Below are 6,184 nucleotides of genomic sequence, written 5' to 3' on the forward strand. Positions count from 1 at the left end.
GTGACCTCGCTTTCTCGTCTACCTGCTCCGATTACAACCCGGACCGAAGAAGAACGGGCGTGGCCGAGCTTCATTTACGGTGCGAAAAGGAAATAGCCACACTTCCAGGTGCAATGGAAAGATGGGGTGAGAGCAAACATGTTATTTAATGTGTGCACTTTAATATAAACATGGAAAATAAGGCGTGGCTTTGGCAGAATTTATTTATTTTAAGACCTTAAAATTGTGTCATTGCTTCACAATAAACCCAGCCCAACTGTGATATTTCTCATTCATTTTTCTCCTAGACTTTCAGAAATAACATTAAAATAAAAGTTTGAAAGCTTGCTCAGGGCTCATCAGGTCTGCGGTTGCTCGTGACCACAAGAACTACATATAAAAACTGCTTTGGAAGCTTTATAAACCGCCAATTAAAACAAAAAAACGACGCCAAATTGACAAGAAAATTATATTCTGATTTGTCTGAAAAGTTGGACTAGATGGGACATTTATGTTGGACAGGATGACTTTGGTTTTCATTTATTTTATTTGCTCTCTATAGCTCTGTTTTGTGGTATTCTTGTATATAGTAAATATAAAAGTAAACCAATCAAGTATAAAAGTAAACCAATGGACTATATAAAGCATTATTGGATCATTCCATGGCTCTTTTGTTCACTTTTATTTTTAAATATAAAACAACAAAACATACATAAAACAAATTGACCAATGCAAAGAATGTTTTTCTCTTAAATAAATAGAAAATCTAATTAAAAATAAAATTTGCAAAAAAATAAAAAACAGCTTGGCAAGGCCATAGAGAACTCACAGTGAGTAAAGAAAACAGATATAAAGTAATAAAGTGGCATACAAATGAGTCCCATTTTGTCCATAGTTTATTGAATTGATCTATTTTCAAATTGCGTCCAGAGGTTATTTTTTTTCCACGGTGCGGATTGGTTCACTTTTCACATTGTTTTGGCTGATGCGATGAACAGTTTGCAAAAGAGGAAAACTATAAAGATCATGTTGAGTCAACAAAAGAGGCTCCTTGTGGCTCGAACACGGTTAAAGAAGTAAAAATGAGCTGCGTGTGGTTTAAAAATGGTCCTGGTCTGATCCTGGTCTGGTCCTGGTCTGGTCCTGGTTTGGTCCTGGTTTGGTCCTGGTTTGGTCCTGGTTTGGTCCTGGTTTGGTCCTGGTTTGGTCCTGGTTTGGTCCTGGTTTGGTCCTGGTCCTGGTCTGGTCCTGGTCCTGGTCCTGGTCCTGGTCCTGGTCTGGTCCTGGTTTGGTCCTGGTCCTGGTCTGGTCCCGGTCCTGGTCTGGTCCTGGTCTGGTCCTGGTTTGGTCCTGGTCCTGGTTTGGTCCTGGTCCTGGTTTGGTCCTGGTTTGGTCCTGCTCCTGGTTTGGTCCTGGTCCTGGTTTGGTCCTGGTCCTGGATTGGTCCTGCTCCTGGTTTGGTCCTGGTTTGGTCCTGGTCCTGGTTTGGTCCTGGTCCCGGCCTTGTCCTGGGCTGGTCCTGGTCCTGGTCTGGTCTCAACTTCATGGAGCTGAGTAATATTGAGTTTTGCTGTGTGCCACTATTTGGATTGTTCACATTATTAATCTTTCACAAAGGTGAGAGAGCAGAATGACGATGGCTGTATAAGTCGTAGTAACTCCCCTCGAGCCTCGTCCTGTTCTCTGGGCTTTGTGTTCTGAAAATACCACATCGATACCGTCTGCTGTTCAAAGGAAATACTTCAGAGTCCATTTTCTGCTATTGATTTTTGCCAAACAACCCGCGTTATAATTACTTTTGCGTCAGAGTCACAAGATAATACTGCAGGCTGTTCATCCCCCCAAACCGCAAAGACATACATTGCAAAAACACAATTCCATAGATTGAAATGTGTTGAATTCAGAATAAAAGCCTTGATTTGTTGTAGTTTGGATTAATTTACTGATCGTCCCTCATCGTCTGGTTCAAAGACACCTTTGTCCTGTTTATTCTAAGCAAACTTTTATGACAATCAAAAGAAAACAAAGACATTCTCATCCCACTGAAATAATCAATTGAAATATACAATAATTTGAAAAAAGAAAGAAGGGAAAACCAGAAATGCATTTAATACTAGAAGGTAAATTAACCTTGACAAATTAAAATGAAGGGTTCATATTCTCAAGTCATTTTGGATTCCGTATTTTCCGGACTACAAGTTGCACCAGCTAAAAAGTGCATAATAGAGAAGAAAAAAACTACTTATATAATTCGCAGTTTTTGGGGAAATGTATTTGATAAAGTCCAAGACCACCTTAGAGCGCCCCCCTTGCAGTTGTCAGTGTTAAAATAATGAATAATATCACATACAAGTTTCTCCCCGGCCAAACTATGAAAATACTGTATATACTTTTGCAGTATAATGAAAAGGACCAGTGTGTTTTTCATGTATCATTGCACAAATGTATAATTATGTGTTTATATAAGCACTTTGTGACTGTGAAAGGTGCTAAACAAATAAAATGTACTTACTTATCATTGTTGTTGTAGTAGTGGTTTGTTAAATATGAGCCTGCAGTAAAAGTAACTCTAGGCTCCAGAGACCACAGGGCAAGTCTAGAACCTCCAGGCTGAGCAGGAGAGTGAGGAGACGAACGGAAAAGGTCAAATGCGAAAAAAACAAACAAAAAAACAGTGCCTCAGTGTCATCTGGTCTATGGATCTAAAAGACGGAAAACCACTGCAACAAAGAGGTTTCCGCGAGTTCAAAATGACTTCATCTCCTCATTACCATCATCTTTTTGTGGATGCGGTCAAGATGATTTACTTGTAAGAAGATTTTTGTTTTTTCAAGATAACTTCCAATTTTCAAGATAACTTCCAATTTTCAGATAACTTCCAATTTTCAAGATAACTTCCATTGGGATTTTTACTTAAATTGGTGTAAGTGTAAAATCCTGGCCAGCAGAGGATACACACTTCTCCAATACTTTTGCAAAGCTGTGAAGTCTCGACAAAAGGTTTTATCTCCCCGAGGCGCTGGCCAGTCGGGGACAAGCGCGGGCCGCCCACATCAAACCATAGAAATATGACGGCTTATGAGGGGGAAAGAAAGGAAAGAAGAACAAACTGGACTAAAAACATTGTGTAGTTCTGCAGAATCCAATCTCTGTGAGAGAACTTTGATTTTGTTGTAAATGACGATCAACGAGCTCCTTTGTGATGTCCCACGTGAAAAAAACACTGATGAACGGTGCAGTCAAGGAGGGGGAGGGGGAGGAGAAGGAAGAAGAGGAGGAGCAGGAGGACAAGGAAGAGGTGGAGGAAGAGCAGGAGGAAGGGGATGAAGAAGCGGAGGAGCAGGAAGAGGAGGAAGAGCAAGAGGAAGGGCAGGAGGAAGAACAGGAGGAGGAAGAGGAAAATTAAGAGGATATGGAGGACAAGGAGGAGGACGAAGAAGAGAGGAGGAGCCGAAGGAAGATAAGGAAAAGGAAGAGGAAACAGAAGGAGGAAAATGACGAGGAGGAGGAAAATGAAGAGGAAAAGGAAGAGAAAGAGGAGGAAAAGGAAGAGGAAAAGGAAGGAGGAAAAGGAAGGAGGAGAAAAAGGAAGAGGAGGAGAAAAAGGAAGGAGGAGGAGGAAGAGGAAAAGGAAGAGGAGATCAGAGATCTTCTGTATAGAACAAACACAGAACCAGTCTCACATTTCAGACTCGACTGACAGATGTTGCTTGAAAAAGACAGAATTATTATCATTAATGAGGTAAATACAGAAAAATAACTACCAATAATTTCTTAATACTTTGAGACCAAACGTTAAAATAGATTAGTTTATTTGCATTTAGCAAAATACAGGCTTATTTTTCAACAATGGCCATGTTGTTTTCTGAAATAAGAGCCGGTAAAAAGCCCTGGTAAGTGAAACAGTGAACTCTGACCTCCACTGAGCCCACCTCAGGGTCCGGCCATAGTTTATCCTGCTAAAACTCAACTAGCTCAGGGTCTGCCATCTGCTCGTTTCCATGGAGATGTCCCACAGTACGACATTGAACGTGTGACACGACGGTGGAGCCGCAAAGCCAATCACAGGTCAGATTTGTGACTAACGAGTGAAAATAGGCCAAAATATTGCTGTAGCTTCACATGATCGCCAAACCAATTATTTGACATCCCAGCGTTTACACAATAACCGCTTGCGTTGCTGTACAAGCGGCGCTTCGCTTTCATTCATTTCTAAACTTGGCATTGGACTCGCGCGCAACTCGTGGGAAGGAAACCGAAGCCGAGCAAAGCGAAGACAGCGGCGTGAACGGGCTGAGAGGAGGAGAGCGTGGAGGAGAGGAGCGAGGCACAGAGGAGGAGAGGAAGAGTCCAACATAATCGACTTGTTTCTCTCACGGAGGATTCCTCATTTCAGCCTCTTTCGCATTTCGGCTCCAGCAGAGCGACGCTGCATCGTTTTCTTCGTCCTCCCCTGGTGGTGGACCGGCGTGTACCGAGCTTTACAGCGATTACCTTTGATATTCTGTATTCAAACTTATCAAGACACACTCCTTTTTGCGATCCTTTCTTTCTTTTTTCCCTGCCCTAAAAGCAGCAGCAGCAGCGTCTTCGTATGCGGATGAAGCGATGCAAGGTTAAGCCCGGCAAAATCCCACAACTTAACTTCGTCCGCGTGGCACGTGGAACCATTTTGAAAAGTGACGATATTCTCGACAAGGCAGCGAAACGTGCGAGGATCGAATATTGCTTAACCCAAAGTTGCGTTTAGCCGGAGCGCGACGCCGTCTTCGAGGTCACTGAAGTGCAGCGGGGGGACTTCCTGGTCGCACCGCGAGGAAGCGCCATTTACAGGAGCTCAAAGGGTTGTATTTGCAATGTTAATCTTGTTTCGAAGACATATTCACAGTAAAGGTTTTTAACCATTTGCATTGTAGTCGTCACCCATCTCCAAATAAGAGCAGATTTAAATAGGAAAAATACATTTGGGTAACACTTCATAATAACTAGTGTTACTAAAGCATGATTAAAGACTCGAGCAGCGCCCCATGTAACGGGAGCTTGGTCATATCCCACTCCAATTGTTGCGAGTTGTAATCTCAGAGAATTAACTCATGTGTAATCACTATGGCTTATGGCAGGGCTTCTCAAACTGTGGTGCGCCCCCCTGAGGAGATATAACTTGTATCCACGCCCCCCAAAACCCTTCTCTCTCATTCCCATTTCATGCTGAGCTGTTCTGTCTAATAAAACCTACAGGGAAAAAATTCTGACCATCTCCCAGTTCATAATCAAGGCCAAGTGTTTTATAAATTAAGTATAGCTACTAATTCTGAATCATTATGAATAAACCCATTTATTCATGAGTTTTCTTCTTGCTTTATTAAAGTGACCCCTACAGGTCAGACGACTCTTTGAATTTTGCTAAAAAATTATAAAACTTTTATCACAGAATCGCACATTTTTTAGCTTTACAATTTCACTTCCTTTTTTAAAATGTGACAACTGAATATATATGAGAGCGACTTTATTTAGTTGAATTCATTAGTCAAAAAAGTTGTTTCTTTGTGTAAATTCTGTATGAACTTGTGTGATGTTATTTTCTACAGATTTTTCAAGTTTTCTCCACAAATACCCACTTGATTAGTGTAAAACTATAATTCATATGTGCAACAGGTATAAATACACCAAATAAGTCAAAATGAGAAAATCGTAAAAACCTGTCATGGGCCCTTTAAGGCTAATTAAAGCATGATTATTATTATATAAAGTGTTACCTAAATACGCCATCAGGGAAAGTGCAATTTTCTCAGTTTCAGATGACAACGCAATATTTTACAAGCCTTAAATATTCAGGAGGAGGCGGCCAGGTAAATGACTATATATGCAGATAAATATTATGTATAAGTATGTTTGCCAGTTAAAGCGCAGTCGCTGAATTAAACGGATAAGGTATTATTTAATATTTTCAAATTCTAACATACAAAAGCCCCCAATTGGCTGATAATTTAGTCTGAAACGAGAAGTAAACTGTTAAAAATTATTATTATTATTATTATAATATTAAAAACTAGGAGCCATACTGAAGTCAGAAAGGGGTGAGATAAAGTCAATAAATCTACTCAAATCAAGATTAACATTGTGCCGGAGTCCTTTTTACTCCTGTAGACGTATAGATGTTCCGCAGTGCACATACACTCCCGTAGACGTATAGATGTTCCGCAGT

Source organism: Eucyclogobius newberryi, unplaced genomic scaffold (assembly GCF_026437365.1).
Source record: "Eucyclogobius newberryi isolate DKJ021-1_F unplaced genomic scaffold, fEucNew1.0.hap1 SCAF_6, whole genome shotgun sequence".
Classification (NCBI taxonomy): Eukaryota; Metazoa; Chordata; class Actinopteri; order Gobiiformes; family Gobiidae; genus Eucyclogobius; species Eucyclogobius newberryi.